The sequence below is a fragment of the Hylaeus volcanicus genome, chromosome 4 (genome assembly GCF_026283585.1).
Source record: "Hylaeus volcanicus isolate JK05 chromosome 4, UHH_iyHylVolc1.0_haploid, whole genome shotgun sequence".
In the NCBI taxonomy this organism is placed as follows: Eukaryota; Metazoa; Arthropoda; class Insecta; order Hymenoptera; family Colletidae; genus Hylaeus; species Hylaeus volcanicus.
This window is the reverse complement of record NC_071979.1, coordinates 23,541,450-23,564,795: the sequence shown is the minus strand read 5'-3', so window position 1 is coordinate 23,564,795 and position 23,346 is coordinate 23,541,450. Positions and strand designations below refer to the sequence as shown.

Here is a 23,346-nt window from a genome sequence, read left to right as displayed (position 1 = left end):
AATTTTCACGAATAAGGAAAGTACGTTAGGAAAAGTGAGTTAGTTGCGGCTGGTTTAAAGCTTGGGACTTGAAAGCTGGGAAGGTATCGATTTTGGATATATTTTTAGCTAGTCAAGGTTGCTAAAAAAATGTAAGGGAGGTTTTCTATCTTTTCAATCCTGACACAACGGTTATCCCATCCGTAATTCTTCCACGAACGTAATCTACTTCGCCTAGAATTACTTCCTGCCCCGATACAGTAGGTTTCGCGTGATTTCGAGTAAACGATTCAAGCGTGCCGTTCGATACCGTACGAATGCGTGAATTAGCCCCACCGTTTTACATAATGAGTGGAACGATTCGGTCCAGACGGCCATTATATCGGTATTAACCGATACGAGTCGACCATTGATGGAACGTCGACGAATATCGACGCTACTTTTTATTACAAGTGTAATCGCATTGCCGGCGAACGAAGCTCGTTAAACGAGGCTTTCTTTCGCGAACTATGCACCCCGTCGCTGAACGAGAGTCTCGTAGCACCGATCGGTTTTATTCCACCGCAGCGAGAGGCAAAAGGGCTCCCAAGGGTTGCAATAAAATGTCGTCTACGCGTAGAGGCTCCCACGGACCGGATGTAACACATTCCGCGCGTGTTTTTGCGTCGCGAGCACAGTCACGGAATGCTGGAGACGAGATATTTCCGAGACCTCCGCTGGATGCATTCCAGATTGCGCGAACACCACGCAAGAATCTTAGAAAGATTGCACCACGTCGCCTGGATCGATTCATAAGGGGGTGGTTTTTTTCAGAAAGGTAGGCTTCTTTTGGGAATTTACTTCGAGTAAACGTTAGATCGTGATTTGCAAATTGGAAGCCAGATCTAACTATGATTTCTAGCATGTTAAAATAGGGCTTGATGATTCGAGCTTGAGGTTGGGTAACCATCTGTCTACCCTCACTTAGGGTTAGGTCCCCTGAGACTAATTTTTGCTAGAAGCAGTTACAAATTAAATGTCGATAGGTTTAGTGTTGAAATAATTTAAAAAGTAAACATACCAGTATCCCTGAAGAGGTTAAACCGTCTCGAAATGGACGCAGAAAGTGCCACTATAAAAACGCAGTCCTCGAACGGCCCTCGAGCTTCCGAAACGAAAGTAAACGAATCTCTCGATTTCGATTCTTATCGAGGGCGATCGTGGATCGACGGCGAAGAATTCGCATGGCGGAGGGACTTACCGGGAAAAGCTTTCATTAAAATCGGATCCCTGGGACTACAGGACAGGATAATCCTCCAGCGATCGAGCGAAACGGCCGCCGTTTGATTCCTCCGTGCGGTCAGGGATCTGAAAGAAGGTTAAGAGATCTGATTAAATAGAAAAATTCAATTCCCCCGAGGGGGTCGCTCCTTTAAGCCAGGCCTTCGCTGTTAAACCACCCACCACCACCACCCTCCCCCCCCCCTTTCCAGACATTCTCCATCATTTCATTCGCAGACAAACCCGCGTCTCACAACTTATAATTCGTTTATTTAACGATATTCCATTCGGAGTACGAAGAAAATTTATCGATTCTATCGTTTGCGAAGTATTAATGATGATACGCATTCATTCAGCGCAAATGTACGCCGAGAGAGCACAATGGAAAAAGGGAAACGAAATAATACCGAGTGAAAACGATGATAACGTCATCTGGTGTGTAACAAACGATCCTCGGCGATACACTGTTATCGAATCTAACTGCGTGATTCTTAAAATATTGCATTTTCGCGTTTGCGCCGATATATTACCTTCCCATTTAGCTTCGCGCAAACGTTCGCCGAACTTGAAAATCCTTGAAATATTGCGGCAGGATTTATCCTCCGAAAACAAGAAAAATATTTTCGCCGCGTGTACACGAACTTCGAAACTCAAAGTTTCGTATGAAAATAATGGGTGAAAAATGGCAAAACATTTTCAGGATCTAAAATGTTTTCAGTACTCGTTGATGTACCGAGAAATATTTAACTGGTAGCTTTTACGTTATGTGGAAATCAAAGGGTTAACGAGACACTTTTAGATCGACGATTGTAAGGGTTGGATAAGGGTGAGGGGTGAAAACGGGCAAAGGAACGATTCTTTATCTAAATAGGAGTAAAAAAATGTGCAATAAATTTTGTCATACAGGCTTCTGTTTTCGAGACAATGAATGCCAAAGATGCGTCTGATTATAACCTGCCTTTTCTACTTGTATCGATGTTTGTAAATAATGGACGATTTTCTCAGGCTTCCATCGGCGTTATTACGTTTTGTCTAGTTACCAATTAAACGGATAACACCATCGGCTTTATTATCTTCCAACTACTTCCAATCAATTGGAACGAGTACCATAGAAACACCAGTAGTAATAACGAGTAATTATCAGACACAGCCGCCAGGTTACACGTGCGCCAGTATTCAAGATCGATATTCTCGGAAACGAAACCCCGCGGGAAAAAGAATGTATCGCAAATGTTCGACTCAATTTTTACGCGAGGAATCCCGACGTCGAAGTATAATCCAATCCGAGTCGTCCCAGCTCGAGTAATATTCTTTTTCTAGATATAATTAGTAGTCGCGCCATTAAAGATCGATTTCTCCGAAAACTAGACCCTCGTGAGAAAACGATGCGTCACATTTTCGACTCGTTTTACCGCAAGGGAATCACCGTACACCCGCACGCGCCATCCGTGCCCCGACCGCGTCCCGTCCTTTCTCCATTTTTAGAAACCTCACCCAGACACCTTCGACGGTTTAATTCGAGAATCGACTCCGAGATAACGAGAGTGGCGCGAACGCCGGCGAAAGCAAACTATGGCCGTCCGCGGATCGTCAGGAAACCCAACGCGGCAGAAATAAACCCCGAACCGGGCCGCCTCGTCATCTTCGATTAATAACGACGATAAACTCCCATTGTTCCCGGAGTTCGTGACTCTGTCTGAAAAGCGGTAGTCATCGCGGGACAATGATTTTCTATTTTTCACCCGAACCGCGATATCCCCCTCTCCAACCCCTTAGGCCACTTCGACCGAACCGAAGGACACTGGAGTACTACAACCGTAGGCAGTTTCTTAAAGAGGGACACTAATTGGTTATAAAATGGCCTCCCACGTCTTGGCCTTGCGAAGTCGCGTGCTAAGCACCCTCGATTTCCAGCTCCGTAGGCTTCGTGCGCACGATACCTTCGACGGAGCCCCTCCTGGGTGATAGGGGGGAGGCGAGGGTGCTCTCATAGGAGCACCGACACGGGAATCGCTCGCACTATACCCGACTCCACCCCCTGAATTCCGAGGAAAGGGTTGCGCTCGCAGCTCCGTGGCTTCTTTTTACCTCCCGACACCTTAAACGCTACAAAGTACACCGTCATTCGTTTTTCCGGATAGAATAAAAAGTAAATGAGTTACTTTTTTTCCATTCGAAGTGCACGGCAAAAAGAAACGTTGTTCAAAATTCACGACTGCACTTCACTCCGGTACCAGTTTCACGCCCCGAAAATCACGCGATACTCGAATTTTAATCCCGGGCAAGAAAAAAAGAAAATGTTTTTCCGAGTGTCCTCTGAACGGAGCGCGCCCGTTGCATAATACACGGGGGAGCTTTTAAAAATCGTACATCATTCAGACGAGCTTTCGTACCGCCGAAATAATATTTGACTAGGTGCCTTTTACACGGGACGCAGACGGGAAGTATTTTAAGGACGTATCATCCCGTGAATTAAAATTCCTCCTCTCAATTTTTAATTGTTTCTTTTAATCGTTTCTTTTTTTTGTCGAAAACGATTCCAGCGGGTTTTGTTCGGACCTCTCGGGATTCTTTTCAGCCAAGGACGACGAGGACAATCGCAACGGAGACGCGTCTGGCCGGTATCGACAACACGTGAAATATTTATCGAACGTCATCGACGGAGGGAACGGCAAACAAGGGAACGGAAATTGGAGAGGAAATAGACGGAGCACGACGGAGAAACGAAAAGGAGAAGATCAAAAGACACGTTCTATAAACTCGTACCGCTGGATGCCGGTCGCCCGGTCTCGTAAATTAGAGTTCGAACCGGAGCAGTTTACCTCCGCGGGATTTTCATTCGCATGGTTGAAGATCGTTGGCGTGTGTACACTAGGTATATCGCTGTTATTGGCTCCCCCAGGCCCCGGGGCGGAGGCCGGCCTGGGAAGCTCTCGCCGATAGCGCCACCGACGACTCCCAAACACCCCCTGTGCACTTGGCTCGAGTAATATTTTACTAAATATTAATGCGTGGGACTCATTCGGTTATCCAGCTAGCGAATTAAAAATTTTTATTTAAATTTTAAATAGAGGAATTGCTTAGCGAGTTTATTCTGAAACGCGAGACCATCGATATGAAAAGCTGCATCCCATTCGTTGAACGTAATTGAAGTTTTCGAATATAAATAAACAGTTGGAGGCACTGTTGCTTTAATAACGATGATATGCCCTCGCTGCATCGAGATTGTACGGAATGAATAATGGAAATAAATAATATATTTATGAATGCAAGATGCAGTTATGTGTCGTAATAAACCCAACTACGAGAATGAAACGAGGACCGGTAATCGTCGATCGACGAGAGATGTGGAACGGGCAAAAAGGATCGAGGAAACGGGAGCCCACTGGAAGATTCCACGAATTTCCAGCCGGACTGATTTCACCGTCAATTAACAACGAGGATTCCAGCACGGAAGTGCACGACGCAGCCTGTTTAGGCGACTACCGGTCCTGCTCGCAGCAGAAATTCATCGATCTGTTTGTGGAATGCGGCGCTGCGAGCCGAAGGAGATTTACCCCGTCGGTCGACAGACCATTACGATCCCTTCTCACGATTCCTGGGACGATTAGGAACGTCGACGATACGAGGGATTTATTTTAGCGACACGACAGCGCTGCCTGCCGAGTCGAGTAATGGGGATACTTTAAACACTGTCCAATGGGGAGAAAATTTATTATTATCAAGATCGATTCAGACTATACGACACGTACCGGCACCGACACGACAAAACAGTAAAACACGCGTTTCAATGGAACTATTCACACTTAACAGACACCGACCCGTACGTTCCGTCAACGGGATTCGTGTGAATAGTTCCATTAAAACCACGGTGTAAGAAAGATAGGTGAACCGACTACGCTACCCCCATCACAAAATTGCTGTAATTTTAAAGAAATATTTACTTGTCCTTCCTGCAGAGGGTATTAGTGGTAACATGTGAACAATATCACGTTTACTTCTTGCGGAAAAAGTAGGAAACTCCGGGATAAGGACAGAGAGGGCGATACAACAATTGCAGAAGAGACGAGGACAGGGCGATTAGGCTAGCATGAAACATAACAAAGTAAACGTGATATCGTTCAAATGTTACACTGATACCTTCTGCAGGAGGGACAAGTAAATATTTCTTTAAGATCGCAGCAATTTTATGGTGGGGCTAGCGTAGTCGGTCCACCTATCTTTCTTACACCGTGATTGAAACGCGTGTTTGAATGTTTTGTCGTGTCGGTGTCGGTACGTGTCGTTGCCGGAACGTGACGGTCCGTGTCGTATAGTCTGAATCGACCTTTAGACAGTATCGACTGAGTTCAAAGGAAATCGACGTAGTCTTTGAATATAAATTTTAATCAACCCGAACGAAAATTGTTTCAACGTCAACGTACGTTTCTTTATTCGATAAATAGTTCCACTACGATATTTTAATTTCGATCCCATGTTGTCGGAAACTTCGATCAGTGAATCGATTCCGTTAGAAGCCCTGCAACCCGAGAAAGCCTCTCTCTCTCTCTCTCTCTACTCGGTGTAAATTATTAACAAGTTAATAAATAACTGTCTCGAGCATGTTTCCCGTCCAATATTGATCAATCGTCAGTGAAGAACGAGGAATAATGGGCTGTCATGCGGATAGATAAAGGGTGCATTGTTCGGAGAGAGACAGAGACAGGGTAACAAAGAACAAGATTATTGTATTACTATTAGCTCTGTTTGCCACGAGTCTCGGCATTGTAGGGTATAACGAGAAATTGTCGAGAACGAAACAATCGGTCGTGAAATGTGAGTTGCCGGGGAATGGGGGGCAAGCCTCTTCGAGAGACGGGCCTTTGTGATCTCTGCGCGGGGTAAATGAGGTGTTATGGGAAATATCGACCCCGGGATTCGCGGGCAAATGCTCCACTGGTAACTGGAAAGACCCAGAGAGACGGCTCAGGGGAGATATTAATCCTTTGTCGGGCCTGGGTCAAATGCTTTTTGAACTTACTCAATGAAAACACAACGTTCACGCAAAGATATCGGTGGAGGGGGCTGTTGGGTCGATGATAATAGGGTCTGATACTTGACAGACTCGACCAGGCACTGTTTGATACTTTAGAATGGCACTGTCATGCACAGAGAATGTGCACTGTCACTGACGCATCCATCTTTGGCACTGTTTGCTGCTTAAGGAGGCTCTAGTGCAAATAGAAATAACGCCAAGGAGATTATAAAAATTTGTATACGGGTTAGATTTTATCCCAAAAACACCCACACAAATTTTGGGAAGGTTAGGGTGCCTAAAAGCTAAGAAATAAATGTTTCGATTTTTCACTGTTTAACGTGGGCTCTTATAGGAAAATGCGTTCTCAACACACTCAATTACGCGCTACAAAGTAATTGACGCCGAGTTTGGATCGAAAATTGTATGCATAATAGAAAAATATCTAAAGAACGTATATTGATTTAGAAAATGGTCCGAGGGTACATGTAGTAGAGCCTCCTTAAGAATACATAAGACGTCAAAAATATGAAGGAACGCTCCCTTACGCTACTTTGTTCCGTGAGAAATATTTCTATACCATATATCCCGTTGAAAATATATATATATATTAGCATTCTATAATGCGAAAATAAATAAAAGAAAATGTGTATGTGTGTTATCCGTGTGAATACGTAAACAGCAAAGGAACAAATCGCCGGCGCTGTACGAAAACATTAAAGGTGACGGACTGTCAACAGTAACGAGGAAGACGATATATGATTTGACTAGTTAGTCGACGACATATGGTCTGTGCAAACATACGTGAATAGAGAGCGCTCAGTTAATTTTTATTTCGCCAGTTTTTTTCCTCGTATTTATATTCAACTTCACACAATATATATATATAATAACTGTTCCTTATTCAAAGTTCGTTATTCATTGTTCGTTATTAATCTTTCGATACAAAGATTTCTCAACGATTTCAAAATCTCATTTTATATTTTACACGAACCATCCTAATTAACTATTGTCTTCCACCCAACAAAAGCCCCTTCCTGGAGATACTATTTCCGGCCCGAAATTCGAGAACTGTCCGCGTCTATTATTGCTACGAAGTCCGTCGAGCGATCTTTCGGAGACGGATTGTTATTCGAGGCAAAATACTTGCCGTTACGATTCGAGTTGCGTGGGCGTGCCACGTGCTTCTCAACGACGAGCGTACGTACGTAATACCGAGGCAACTCGGGGGGTCGGCGTACAAGCGAATTCGCGGAAAGGGTAGCGCGTCTCCCACGCGCGAAACACGCGCTTTAACCCAGTGACCCGGTGGGCGAATTCGACAAATTACGGATCGCGGAAAAAAAAAAAAAAGAAACGCGAACTCTCGTCAGTTTACCCACGAGTCATTAGCTATCGCCCACGGCTGGATGTCACGTGTAGGTGGTTCGACGGTGGGGGTGGGTCCGGGGGGTGGTGGTGGTGGTTGTTTCTCTATAAACAAGGTTCGCAATACCCTATCTGTCGCGCGTTGTACTTGTCGACGACTGTGGGCGGAGTTAACGATTAAATCAACGATGTGACGAAGATATTTCATGACAAATGGTCGAGGTTTTTTTAATGTAGAATAAATAGTTTCATTAAATAACGAATGCATTATTACTTAAAACTTTGGGTAGATACCCCTGAAAAATCATTTATCATTCACACAGGAAAAGAAATACGACCGGCATGCCCTGGCTCTCCTCGACCAGCTTTTCCCCCGAATTTCAATGGAGCATTTAATTACCCGTTTTTATTGGACAGTGATTTATTATCCTTCACTGACGCGCAAACGATTAAAACATAAATTTTGTCTCGCGTTGCCCAGTTCAATGTTAATTAAGTCAGAAACTAACGGTTCTAACTGTATTTAATTTTAAGTGGAAATTCACTAATTTGGATAATGGCTCGCTGCCCGCCTCGTCATTCGCCGATGCACAAAGTCCAAACTTTATTTCCCATTCGATGAATTCAATTCGATCCTTTGATATTATATTTTAATTAAATTAATTGAGATACGGAGCTCGACTCCTCGCGGTATACGTATATATGTACGGTTGAGTCACGGAGGGTTTGCCGCTTCTTCGTGCGCGTTTAATTACTTTCCTGGCTGTTGAATATAACAGAGGGGAAAATATTGCTGTCGATAAACTTCCGTCCCCACCCACCTTCGCATAGTTCGGATTTTTTGCATTTCTCGGCGCCTCAAGCCCCAAAAAATTTTAAACCGAGACGATTACAACGTTGTCCGTAGATATAAATTTAGCGATAATAAATACAAATTTCCCATAAATTAAGTTCAAGATCGAGTATAACGAAACGAAATTAAAATTTAAACGAAGTCCGGGCTCGATCCTAAAATTTTTGTTGGATGAATGTTTTCGATATTCAGAACGAGAAAATGCGACACCCTCCGAACTGATATAGGAAGAAATTCAGCAACAACGTAGCCATGTTTTATTAATTTCTCCTTTTATCGAGATCCATCAGAACGAACAGGGAGGAGGGTGGGTGGAAGGGTGAGGGGGAGAGGGGGAGAGGGAGAGGGGGGCGGGGAGTTTTCTGAGGTGGTTTCATTAACCTTCTCGACGACGAGAAGTCTTCCCCGAGAGAAAAGTATTCCGCGAGAAATTCATTTGTTCAAGATGACGCTCGATGAGAGTTCCTCTGTTCTCTTTTTATCGTTACGTCTCCGAGTCGTACGTTTGCTTAATTAAAACTCGATTTATAATACATACTGTCGTTGTCGGTGTATATAATACATACCCTACGCCTGTACACCTTACGACATATTTAACGGAAACTAAATACAAACCGAGCCGCTAGAACTATACCATAAAAAAAAAAGAAGAAGAAATACAAATTCCATGACTTATAATCAGTCCCTCGGCTTCTGCGAGCTCGATTTTTCCCGAGGTTGCTGAAGAGGGCTGCGCGACAGGTAGACGTGACTTTTTAATGCCCCGTCCTATCTCCCTCGTCTTTGTATCGTTAAATGCGGGCCAAATCCCCGGGTAGCCCAGGACCAGACTCTTACAAATTACGAGCCAACCCCCTGAAAGAGGTCGTCACGTCTAACAGCGATCTCTCGCGAGCTCGTCCTGCAGAGAGTTAAAGAGGCTACTTTGTATTGTGCCCCAGCCGTGGCTCCTCGCGAGACAAATGGGTTTCTCCTCGTTTCTCTCGGTTTTCCTCTTTTTTTTTTTGTCCTCCTCCGGTCCACCCCTGCCAGCCAGGCAAGAAGAAAATGAAACGCTAAAAGGAGCCGATCCGAAACGGCCTCGAAATTATTTCTCCGTCTGTTACCTTCGGGTAAACCGGAAGCGAGACTAATTGCCGCCTGTTATTTCTCGGTTTGTTTGTCGGCGACGACCTTCGCGTTCGACGTGGGGCCGAGAAGGAGAAATAAAAGGAATCGGCACGCGTCGTGTGTGCGACGTTCCGCGCGGGAACACGTTAATTGTTCCCGTGGCCCGCGGTGGTTGACCTTTTCTCCCGGAATTCCGTGAAATGAGTGGTCGAAGGGATGGTCGGGGTCGGAAGAAAGAAATGGAAGGAAAATACATCTGGTTCGCGGGCCTGGTATTGTACAAGGAGAAAAATATCACTCGTTATAGCGTACCGCGGGGGTTGTGGTCTGACCAAACACAGGTACACACTACTTGAGTTTGTCTGGCCACCTAGGGAAAGAGACATTAATCCTGAATGTTCCAAAAATATGCTAACGTGAATAAGTGGAATCTATACAGCGTAGAATAATTCTTCAAAAGTAACGCCCGTGTGGAACGTTAAATTCACACAGGTAAATCATACCGAATAGGTGAAATGTATTCATGGTAAAAGGAAAGATCAGTCCTGGAATGAAAACGCGTTGGGTTAGGTTGAAACTAACTTTGCCCTGTCCGCGTTCTACTTACTCATGGCACACATCCCTGTTAACACAGGCCCGATCTTTCTTTGTCTCTATAATACACTCAGCGTTCGATCGACCTCTTAATTACTGTCTAAATTATCCTCCATTAGGAAAATCATGAGTATCGCATGCTAGCCACACGCCTACGCTCCTGCTCCATTATTGGAATCAAATCTACTAGACCACGCTACTCCATTAATAGACGATTCGATGAACGGAGAAAGCGGGGGGTGGATTACGCGATACACGAGTGCTTCTCCTTTAAACACGGATGAGAAATCGATCGTTACTCGACGCTAAATTCGACGAAAGATCACGGCTTCGTAATAGTCATCGATGCTAGCGTGACTTCTCCTGACTGGAAAGTAAGCATTCTCCGAGAATTTATTTCAAGTGAACCTATACCCGATATGTATGAAATTGTTATCGTTCATTTAGTATGTCTTTGGAGTGCAACACAAAAATTCTTCTGGTGCTGGTGAAGTTATCAGACTCGATGATATTATTAATCGAAAAAGCAAGCACGGAGCACTTTTTCTGCACTGAGTTTGTTATTTTCCTGCTTCCGTTGCAGTATAATAAAATTAAATGCTTTTTACTTGCAAGACTGAATTATCAGTCTTCGCTTATTTAAAAAAAAAATGGGGGCGGGGAATGTTTATTCATTGAATAAATCTCGATAAATCAAAGACCGACGATAAACAAAGGGTACGCCATAACTTCCCAGTGATTGTACTTTACGACTGCAGTGTTTGTCACCTGGACACGTGTGTTCCATCTTATTTCGCTGGTGGCGAACTCGCGTTTCTCCTTTTGTTTAACATCGTCGTTTTCCCCTGGAAGGGACGATCTCCCTCGTCAAATTTCCGTCAGGTATTCCGTCGAAAATATCATCGATGGCTCGTCGGGTTCCGATGGGAAAATAAATTTACGATTCTCCTTTTATATCTGTTCCACGAGGGAACGTTTCCCGTGGACCGAATAAAGAGAACTGGAGCGACCATTTTTCCAGGGGATTTCAAACCGTCTCTTTGAACGTCGAAGAATGCTTCGTTGCAAATATCCCTCGATCCTATCCCGTTTGATTCTTCATTTTTTTGTCCAATTTTGTTTATCGAGAGGAATACTAAAATATAAGTCGAGAACATAGTTCTGTGATTTTTCTTGAGGAGAACAAGAGTTCGGGTCTGACCAAACACTGGTACACGCTACTTGAGCTTGTTCGACAAGCTAAGGATACCCTCCACTTATCCGCACTGAAACATATACTTTAGGGAGAAAGAGAAATCGATTCTGAGTTTCTGAAAAATGTGTTGGCATCAGTAAGTGGGTTCTATAATTTTTTGTATATATAATAGCAATGTGGATAAATAAAAATCCCTTATATAGGGGAGGTTCAAGTCGACGTCAGTGTGAGTAAATTTCATTGGAATCTATTTTCGAAACGGGCCACCCGTTAAAAGTTGCACGACGTTCGTTATATCCGACTCGAACCACGTCCGACCATGTACGATTCACTACCACTGACCCCACTATTACTTCCGTTTCGCCCGACCCACGAGCCCGCCCATCCTGCGGCTAATCGCACCTAAATATTTTTTTCCGCGACACCAGCGGCGCAAATCATACTGGACATTTTTCCCTAACAAAATTGATTAAGCGTCGAGAAAGCTGCAGCGTGCGTACAAGTTTTCCAGAGGGTTCGTTTAAAATTCTGAAACTGCGCTCCTGCTCCTTTGAAGCGGGACTTCCAGCTCCGATAATTAAATTGAAGGTACGTTTTTAATAAAAGATTCTGGCCACATCTCGCGCGCTTTTGTTCTTCTTCGTTTTCTTTTTAACTGATTAAATGATACACGTAGCAAATTAAAAAAAAAAAAAAAAAAAAATAAAGCAATTATTCGATAGGAATTTATTTCTACTCGACCGTCTGGTTATTTTCTACGTAACAAATTCTTCATACAACGTAGCAGAAAGATAAAATTATTTCTTCCCCCTTTGAATTATGAAAGTCTGTTATCCTGGATAAAGCAACGTAATACACCCTCATCAGAGTTACGTTGTTTCGGTGATTGCGACGCGTACAACGCTCGTACGTTTAGGCGTTCCAGTATCAATAGCACCGTTGGAGTAAATCACCGGAGACTCTGGAGCGAAACGAAGGTCCGAGGCGAAGCCACCGAAACGGAATTTATCGTCAATCGATTGCAATCTTTATCGTCGTCGAGTCGAACTTTAAATCTCTGCCTGTCTTTTAGGTATAACGCGATAGAATCGACGGAGAGAAACTCGCAACGCGATTGCCCCCGACGTCGATTAGACGCGAGTGTTTCCGACGTAAACGTTTCAATTTTAATTAAAAAAATAATCGACGCTGACCGCTTTTCACAGTGAAAAAAATTGCGATATAAATATCAGCGGAGAAAAATCTAGTCTACGATCCCGTCCCCGACGGCGATAACCGCAAAGAACGAAATCCTGTTCGATGGAGCTGTTGTTAAATCATCGCGAAGGGATAAATGGGACGTAATATCTCGCGTTGGCCCCTTTTCGTTTCCCGTACTAAAGAGGGTCGTTTTCGAGGAGTGTCAGTCGGGTTTTCTCTCAGGGTGATGTTCAATGATTCGTAAGTGATCGAGAGTTCGACGTCGCTCGATAGCGTGGCGACACGTTGAATTGCGTAGATAAATTCGCTCGGTAATTTATGATACCATAGCGGGACGACGAGGGAGACCACGAGTCAGGGAAACCGAGCGTTGACAGGGAATTTCGAAGGCAGTTCTTCGCGTTTATCGAGGCGCGATGCCGTTGCAATGGCAAATCGGCAAAGAACCGTATGTATCGATAGGAGAAATTAAAGCGATCTTTAATCCTTTGCACTCGAGAGGTGACTCTCACTCACTGGTTGGTTTGATGCGGAGACTCGATGCGCGACAATAATTTTTTTTGTTTAGTTTCTTTGAAGTGAGTTTCTAAGCTCTTTGGGCCTTATTCACACATCGCTTTTATCTGCGCTAATCTCGCCTTAAACGTGTTTTATCTCGCTTTTATGTATAATCTTATGAAGTGTAGAATGATACTCCTTCAAATAAAGATAAGATTCTTGTTACCCTCATTTGAATAAAAGCAAAATTACAAACATTATTGTAGGAAAAACTATCTTCGTAAAGGTGTAAAGATACACAAAGTGTAATCATTTCAAGTTGGAGGTAAGAAATTCACCAGAAATGCTGCGAAATGTCTCGAGTTGCTGGTTCGTCTGCGGAAAAAAAGCCTCGAGTGCAAAGAGTTAATTCTCCTATGAGTAGAATCGTCATTTATAGAGTCAGGGCGCCAGTGGGATGCAACACGTCGAACTAGAAATAACGAAATCGATGAATTATCTAAACAAGCGGTCACGTGTATCGATGGGAAGCAGAAAGAGCAATCCGAGACCGAACTCTCGTTCTCCCACGAATACAATTGTCGTACGCGGCGTCACGTTGCCGCTGGGAAGCAACACGTCGAATAACGAAGGCTGGAAGCGTCGGGTAGTCGAGGGAGACGCTGTCGAGAGAGCTAACGACTTTAAAGGCGCGCGAAAGAGAGCCCGAGGGAAAATAAAACGGGGATGAAAGGTCGACCGCGGCGGTGGTGTCTTCTTCCTTCACGGAGAACTCTAATCGTCGTCGAGGAGTCTGGTTCGTGGCGTCTCGATTCGACGAGGTGTAAGATCTCGCCAAAGGGTGTTCCTCGCCGTCGCCTATCGTCTTCTTTAATAACGACTACCACTCGCGACTGCGAAGACGCGAACCGTGTCTTTCAGCTCGGCTGGCGCGCCCTTCCTCGCGATTTTATCGCCCGTTGCACTTTTGTTCGTTAATTTACTCGGCTCGTCGACTGTCCATTTCGTCCTGGCCGTTTGAGAGAAAAAACGCTTGGAAAAAAGGGAGAGCGAGAATAAACTTTGCGGTCGCTGGAACACGTTTATGATGGTCACGTCGAGCTTCGTGCGTGGCGTCGAGGGTGTTTCGAAGAGGATGCGGTAAACCAACGAAAATCTGGGCACGTGTTATAATTTGTCAGGCTTTTTTTGACAAATATAGTAACTCGTGTGCTCTGGATCTTTAGCTATTTCATCGATGATACCGCTACTTGGTCGCGGAAGCTTAAGTGGAGTGTACCTGTCGCTGATCGGACAATTGCAAGTAGTATGCACCTGTGTCTGGACAGACTGGAGTATCTACGCGCACTGTGACTTTATTTTCGTTTCTACTACTTCTCTTCCTCTCCGCTACGATACCGCGACTCGGACATGCAAATCAAAGTGGAACGTACCCCTTACTAGCCACACAGAGCTGAGAAGCAGTAGACTCGAATATCTACGCTTACTATACTTTTCTTCGATGTACTTTCTCTATTGAAGTTATCTCAAGTTATCCTAGTTTCTCTTCAATTTAATTTCGCTAAACACCATCGAATCGTTACTGTACATTAATTTCCTTCTTCGATAATACTTTCGGTATAATTACTAATCCCCAACCAAGCACCCTGCTATCCGTCCAAAGCTTATCCACGGCGACTCATTTTCTTATCGCGAAGCATTGCACCGGCTCTCATATCGTACATCACGTTGGAACTATACACGTCTTGGGCACCCTTCCTAGGAGATCCTCCGACTGATTATCTCGTCCCGTATCTTCAATTCATCTGCCACAGGGGTAAAATGTATTAATGGCGATCCCTTTTGGTCCCCTCGTATACAGCTACTCCGAAGAACTCCTCCGGTATAACGTAGCGAGCTATTTTTCATTCGTCCTCGCTTTTTTCCCTCGGAGTACCCGCCACGGATCGTATTCTACATTCATTTCTAACGCACGACCGTCCGCCCTCGCCTTTAACCGCGATGAAATTTTTTATGCCTTCCCCCTGAAGGGTATCGAGTGGCATGCTCGTCGTCGACGTCGTTCCCCATTACAAACGCCATTCGATATTCAACGTTCTCCTTTTGAGAATTAAAAAAAAAAAAAGAAAATGAAAAGAAAAGAAAAGCTGTGCTTACGGTAGCGAGTAACTCGACGCCGTCGAATGTTGGTTGTTGCGCAAGGTGAGCAGGCTTCTTTCCCCGATATCATTATGCATTTTGGTATTCTCACGATGAGCTGTTGTATTTGACGGTATTCGTTTCTAGTATCGATGATGGTCGTCGTGGTGTGAAGTGCGTTATTATCAAGTGTACCAGTTCTTCGCGAACGGGAGATTCAGGAAACTCGAAGAGCAAACGCGAGACTGACGAGAACAAAGGACGTGCTTTTAAAAAGAACGGTCGACCGTTCCCAGAGGGCCAGGACTGAACTCGAAATCTTATACGAGCCACTTCTCGTCGACAGTCACACGAGTTTACGTTTACCAAAATTCGACGAAGAAGAGAATCGTCTGGAAAGTTTCACGCTTCGGCCATTCTAGATCAAACTTCTCAGACGGAGTCGGTAGTGCTTCGAGAACAAGGCGAGACTCGTGTAACGAAATCACCAGCTATTTGTACGCGACCGCGTGCAAACTGCCGCGGTTGTTTTTACATCGAATCGACATTTTTGTATCCAAGTATTCGTTATTAATAGAAATTACTTGGGAACAACCTGCGACGTAAACGTGTATGTTTACGCGTTTGTTAGCGCGACGTTCGCGTATTAGGGAAAAATTTTCGAAACAAAAGTGGACGTAAGCCGGGGTTTCAGTTGCGAAAAAGCGCTTTGGAGCCTATTCGAGAGCCAACGAAACGCTGCAGCTGCAAATCCGCGCTCGACGGACCGTATCAGCGCACGCGAGAGCTTTATGCGTGCGTAATCAAGCAGCCAAGCTGATCGTTCTGGCTCGCGAACAGGGAAATCATCGACCAATTTCTCTTGCCAGGACGCGTTCGTTGAAGGGACGATTGTTTCGCGGCCTCCCTGGCGGAAACTATTTGCGTCTGCATTAACCCTTTGACACTAGAGCGTCGGGTGACGGGGCACCCCCCTTGGAAACCATTAGACACATTCTGCGTCGTAATGCACGATGAAAAGTTCGTTTTAACTCCGAGTAATACGATGGTGCGTGCAGGTGCTTATATTTGAGATAACAAAGGTCTTCGTTTTTATTTCCGCTGATTTTGTTGCTAAAATTGATGTCTTTGGGAACGTGGGTTATCTTTGACCGAGGGTGAGCAGAGGAATTTTCCTTGTCATTGGTATTTAAGTCCTCCTGTTGTATCTAGCGGACACAGTGGTTCCTCGCTTAAAGATAGAAAATGTTTAATCGAGGGTGGATCAAGAATTTTCGATCTGAATTTTCGAGCTGAAAATTTCTATTCATTGTTAACGAATTCTACTTTTTACATAAACCAGGATTAAAAGACCATCTCCCGGAATGGAACGGTCTCCAACAGTGCTCGCTCTCGGAAATGTTCGATCCTCGATATCGAAGCGTCTATCTCCACTATTTTTCGCGATAGTTTTCACCCCGTATCGTCCCGGCCACTCTAAGCGCGAACGCGTCACGAGCACTCGAGCGAGCCGTTAAAAGGTTGCATTAAAAATTTTAGACAAACACGCGCGAATCCAAGGCTTGATAACGCATCGATTCCCAGCGGTTACATCGCGGCGACTCCGTGAGCAACGCGAACACGAAACGGTCGAACGTTACGCTCGGAGGGATCCAGAAAATTAATGCAAAATTACGCGAGAGGATTTGGCGATGGCAGACGCTCGAAGGTCTCGCCGTTCTTGGTGCCCAATCTGGAATTCTACGTACGTGAAAATATGGAAATTGTACGGAAGCTTCTGTAACGAAAATAGAACCTGATCCTGGAGATAGGTTTGATTATTTTTGTTTAGTCATAGGTGGTCATACTAAGCTACGAGTTTTTAGATATCTCAGTTATCCATTCGATTAACCCTATCGTCAACATTATTTGTTTCGTCGATACAAAAAGAATACATTGTTCTCTAGGAACATGACAGACGAAGGTTAACAATCTCAGATTTATCCTTCCCACGGAATAAATTCCCGAAAAACTGCTTACAGTAAAAACGACTACCCCCGTAGAGCATAAATCCTATAACAGGGAATTACGTGCATGAAAATGAAGGCGATCCCTCAGACGCTATCAAATAGGAGCAACGTAGACCAACGCTCGCGATCGCCGAGGGTTTCTCGGGTTTCTCGAACAGGGTGTGCAGCCCCGATCGATGAAACGTTGCACGCATTAGGCTTGTTCGCTCCCCGCATAACTAACTACCGGTTACCATTACGCGACCGGGGATCCGCGGGACTCCCAAATCTGTTTATCTTCGAGATAAGGGGATTAGGTTAAACCAAGGTGAGAGGTATCATGAGGTGGCGCTGCAGGTGAGCTTGTGCAGAACCGGAAATCACTTTGTCCGCCGCGATAATCCCGGACAAGACCGAAACGCACGCTCCTGAACCTACCCAGGGGTAAACGACAAGAGTACGAGGGCCAGAGGAATGAGTTCAGGGGGAGAGTTTGTCGAACAAGGGATGATAGGGACACGCGCTTTTGTTTACTGATAAAAGTACGAATATATAATGATTTTGTTTGGAGAGATGAATGGTATCGTGGATAATAGCATGGTCAGACAAAGGGGTAGTTTTACATCCACCATCGACTTCAAATCCTCTCCATTATACAATCAGTCTCATAAATAGACTGCGGATACAAAATGCAAACGATATGCAAGAATATAAAAAAGATTGGAAGTAAAGTTCATGTTATAATATTTGCAGAATAAAATAAATTCCTATTTAGGTTCAATATTTGTAAACACGTTCGCGAAGATTTTATTTTGCATAAAGATCCGCAGTCTACTCACAAATATTCCCTCTATGTCTATCGAAGAAATTTGTCTGAATCAAGTAGCAAGTTTAATGTTTCCAAATAAATTTCTCCTTATAAATATACGCGTGTACATGTAATAACCACGTGGTGAAATATACTCCATCCGAATAATAAAATTTGAGATTATAAGAACAACGAAAACAATGAAATGTGAGTCGAAAAGGGACGAATAGAAAACCCTGAGGACGTCATCCTGCAAAAAGTGAACGTGAAATGTTCATCGACGGAAATACCATGAAAAAGTAGTAGCCGGAGAACGTAGCGGATGAAATCTGGGACAAATAAAGACAAGGGAGGGATCGCAGCCGTGGTTTGAAGTTGAAATGAAAAAACATCGCGGGGGGGATAAAGTATGATAGTAAGAGACACGGGAACTAAAGGGAGAACAACGAGATACAGCGGATTATGACTTGCTCGTTTTCGAAACAGCCAAGTAAGAGGAACGAGAAGCGCTTTTCGTGGAAACGGGAGGCAGCCACCGTTTGAAAGGGCGTCGCGTCGACGCGAACCGTGACATTTCTGGGAGAAACGCGGAGCTTATTTGTAGAACACGCTGTAGAGACGCATCCGCAGGTAATTTCATATCTGGGGAAGCTGCTTCCACTGTATGCAAATAAATTCTAATGTCTTCGCGGGGGTATTATAACGACGTGAATCCTCACCGAGCTCCGGGCCGAAAATGGCGCCTGAACAAAACGTAGTTTCAATATTAACGCAACGCAGACTTCGACGACAGAGTCTATGAAAATAATGCTCCTGTAGTTCCCTTCGAGGTTCCTGTACTTTTAGTCGTTCAGTGACACCCTCTTAGGATACGATTCTACGGAACAAAACGAAACGAAAACCAAGAGTGACAAAATCGCAACAGATGCTTCGTCTTTGAGTTGCGAGCGATTAAAGCGGTAACCGTGACCATTCCGGTGGTTGTCTAGCGTCAAGGTGCAGTCGAGCACATTTTTGTCACCCCTCGCAACTTTAAAACACTCCAAGGAAACGTCGATTCGCGACGATGAATCGACCGTTGACGCAGTCTAGTCAACGGGAACCGGTGTCAGTGGCAATTAGAAATCGACCAGTTGAGCGGAACAACAACTAATTGGGATGTATCGCGGATGTGATTGCAGAAGCGTCGAGAGTCGGTAACCAGCTTGCTCCGTGGAAGGGTGGAGAATTCTCGCTATAAATTCGCAAACCGCCTCGTCGAACTGGCTCGAAGATGCCTCGAAGAGGATGCCTCGAAGAGGATGCCTCGAAGAGGATGCCTCGAAGAGGATGCCTCGGAGTTAAATAAGCGTAACGAAGTCGACGGCGAAGCTTCGTCTCGACGTTTCGCCGAAGACGGCCAACCCACCGTCTGGCTCCCGTGGCCCACTTTATTCTCGTTAAGCAACTTCGTTCCGGAAAACTGCCAAAGACGCCTCGAGGATTATATCGGTGAATTTATCGTCGACGACTGATTGAACAATTCTTGCGAAAGTCGTTCCCGAGACGCTTGTCCGTGGCTCCAGTCGACCATGAAGTCGAACCGTCGTGATTCTTTCCCGCTCGGGGAATCCCCGATTGGTTAGTTTTCTTGGAAATTGCTTCGCGTCTTCTCGAATACCTCGGAGATACTCCGGCGTTACGACTAAGAAGCTCAGGATTTATTTATTATGGAACCTATCGCGTAGATCGAATAATCATTTTCGTGGCCCAAAACGTTTTATATTGGCGAAGTAGTCGAAGAAATTTTCTTATCCACCGGTCAATTTCTAATCGGTTAAACATTTTCCATCTCTGAATATAATTCGGGTCACTAGATGGCTACCTTTCCTCGCTTTTAAATCCGTCTCGTCTCTGATTATCATTTTTTGACCTATGCCTATTCCACGGTACTATCCATTGTTATTTAAAATGGTAAAATAACGTTCTGCTGTGACAATTGTGACATTCCACACAAAATAAAAAATGTTGTAATCACTGCGGGTGTTTTCAGAGTCGATAAAACAACGGGAACGTTAAGTGTCGCCGCGTGTGAGTCGTCTGATTTTTCCTAGACGCGTGGATATGGAACCCCGCCCCGTTCTCCGCCCCGTCGCTCCAATTCTGTAAAAGTGCTTTCCCGATAGAGATAGGGACCGCATTCGTGAAATTAAACGCGCCAACTGCAAAACGAGAGGCAATAAAACAGAGTAACGTTCTCTGTACAGGGCGATATGCTTTCCAGAAGCGATGCGTGCTGATTCGTACGTGTTTACGTAGAAATATCGCTTCACCTAGCGCTTGTCGAGATGAGACAACTAGGTCGCAGAGTCTCGATGATAGACTGACTTTGACTGAGATAGTTCATTTTTTACCTGGAGATCGTCATTTTATTTCTAAAGGCGGCGTTCCACACCGAACCCAATACTTGCGAAATAAAGCACGATATTCGACATATCCCACCTTTGTGTTTCTTGGATAACAATAATAATAATACTTTTACCCTTGATATCAAATACAATGTAATAACAACGAGAGAAAATGGAGACAATCACAGCGTATCATAACGTAACATGTTCAGCTAGATTACGCATACGCAAAATTGCTACAATCGAGTTTTTGAATGGCGAAGTTGAGTCGCGAAAAAGATCAACAGACATATTAAAACTGTTAGCATACATATTCTTGTAACGCAGTTTTGGCTGCCTATCGAGGTATAAGTATCGATTTTGGTAGAAAGCTTTTTGTTCTTAAACGAAACGATATATTCTTCTAGTTTCCAAGAATCCTAATTTTACTCAATTACAATACTCGAGACCAGAGTAATCCACTCCCTCTTGCGTCGAGGAAATTCCCGGTAGCGCGATACCGGATCGCTTAAGGCTTTTAAACGAATTAATATTTATTGCCTGAAAACTGCCCGAAATACTTCCCGAAATACGGCTCGAAATATGTGCTTTTAATATACTCATCAAACGTTGACATTAAACATTCGGTAGGGAGCGGAAAAAAACATTTTCCAAATATCTTGAAATTATAAACGACGCGAAACTCGAAGAGAGTCGACGTTTCGCGAGCGGTCGGACTTAAAGGCGACTTTTCGTTATTTACCTCGGGCCAATAAGAGCCTCTGGAAATTACGGGAAACACTCTGGGAAATTCGTGAAAAACTCAGAGTCAAGTAGGTGTTTATCTTGGGAATGGAAAACGCGGGAACGAGGCAAACGAGGAAAATTTCGCTTCGAGACTTAATAAACGGGTTCGTCGACTTCCTTATTATCCCGATGTCTCGCGGGAACTCCTCTCTCGGATCTCTCGAGCGACACAAGTACCCGGGGAGCGATTTTTCTGCGAAACGTCGAAACTGGGAGAAAGTCACGTACGTCTTTCATTGCGGTGACTACGCGTGGAAACTCCAGCGGTCGGAGAATCGCGACTAATGTTATCGTCGAGCCGCGACAAAGGACTCGTGCTCCCTGCACTCAGTGCCGTAACGAGCCACAGACAAAAATGTCACCTGGAGGTTGCTACGAAACACTTTTGTATTTATGTACGTGTGACTCGAATCATAAGCTGAATAGAATTTGAGTAATATTCGATTAGTATACGAGTGGAATTTTGGTAGGATTTAAATGGTATTATATATGAGCGATACTACATATAGAAATAAGTCGGAAGAAAGAAATAAGATTTTTTCGTTTGACGCTTCGTTTTCGAGAAAATCGAGTTTGAAAATTGTATCCAGTACGCGTGCACTGTACCGGCTCTAGGTTTAGATACGTATTAGAAATAAGAAATATCGATGGATGACACATTTATTAATTTTATTCACATTTTTAACGTTAATTACATAACATTATCGATTAACACGTTGATCGCCACGTCACTCGTATATGGATGACAGTGATTTTCAACGTGAACGTGTTAAACTGTTCAAAGGTCCTTGTTGACGCGTACATGTAATTACCTCATTACCGCTACATAGAATTTTCAAACTCGATTTCCTCGAAAACGAAGCGTCAAAAAATGTTGTTCCTTTTCTTCGACTGATTTTTACATGTAGTATATCGCCCTCTACCACCGGTCCGATCACACCCTGTATAAATCCCTGAAAGCGTCCACGGAAAATGTCCAAACGGTACCCTGGAGTTGTAGAACTGGTACACCACTGGAACGAGGCGAAAGCTAATGTAATGGTCGTTCGGTTGTTCAGCGATGTACTCGAACGCGGTTACGAGGCCTGGTTTCATCGTAACTGTTACTTCGCAGTGGGGGTGATAACTGCGACGGTAACGAACAGCCCCTTGGTCGTGGACGCCGCTCGGTGATATACGAGATCGTATTCCGTGAAATCGCGCGATACAAATGGCGACAGTGGAATTCCAGCCAAGTTTATTATTGAAGTTTTCCTATTACACCCCCGGTGATCCCACGATCGTGAGCCTCGCGAGCGTCGAGACGCTCCGACGCGCAAATTAAATGCCGATTTCGCGGAACACCCGGTCACGCGATTAATCGCTTTCGCGCAAGATGGATAGGGGCTTCTTCGAATCGCGTAATCCCTCCCACGATGAACTCCGAACCGTTTCTTCGGATTGCGGTGTAAGATACTAACCGAGTATTACTCGAATAAAAGTTCGAATCGAATTCAAACGCTACTAGAACATCGCATGATTTTTTTTCTACGAAAAAATACTGTGCGTCATAGACGTCCTCTTCGTTTATTCTTATTCCGTTCCGAAAATATGGAGCTCGAAGGAGAAAGAATGGCACCACGACGCCAGGAAGCTGGGAAACGAGCTTTCCGGAGCTGCTGGATAGGCAGAAGGTGAAATCTCGTTTGTTGGAAGATCATGGATCGAGGCACGTACGCGTCTCTGAATGCGCGGTCCATATAAAGGCATCGCGAGGAGCGCAGACAAGCAACGAGGATGTCAACACACCACCGAACGTGGGCAGACGCCGATGGCTCCGGGTGCTCGAACCCGTCCCGCTGATTTGCCGCCAATTCTAGCCAGGAAAAGGTCTTCGTGGCGCCCGAAAACGGGATCGGCGACCCGAAAAATCGAAACCTCGATGCTGACGTGGCTCACGGCGCCAGAATTCTCTCGACAACTCGACTTCCTTTCGGGTACAGCTGGAAATTACTCGTGGAATTCTTCTTCGTATTCGAATGAAGGTTTGGAAAATGGGAAATTTTGAAAATGGAATATGGAGAATATAATTGGAAACCTGTTTGGATACTTGACAGTTAGAATACTACTAGAATCATAATTGAATACTTGAATAATGAATAATTGAGAAGGTTTGGAAAATGGAAAA

At 44.5% G+C, this 23,346-nt stretch overlaps 1 protein-coding gene across 2 annotated transcripts in view; it reads right to left on the bottom strand.

The window, feature by feature from the left end:
* LOC128874639 (octopamine receptor Oamb) overlaps positions 1 to 23,346 on the bottom strand; it is a 105,769-nt gene that overhangs the window by 52,882 nt on the left and 29,541 nt on the right. For both annotated transcript variants that reach the window (XM_054119559.1, XM_054119555.1), the window contains one exon: positions 1,220 to 1,326. The gene's annotated coding sequence lies outside the window, so the exon portion shown is untranslated. The remainder of the gene's footprint in view (positions 1 to 1,219; positions 1,327 to 23,346) is intronic.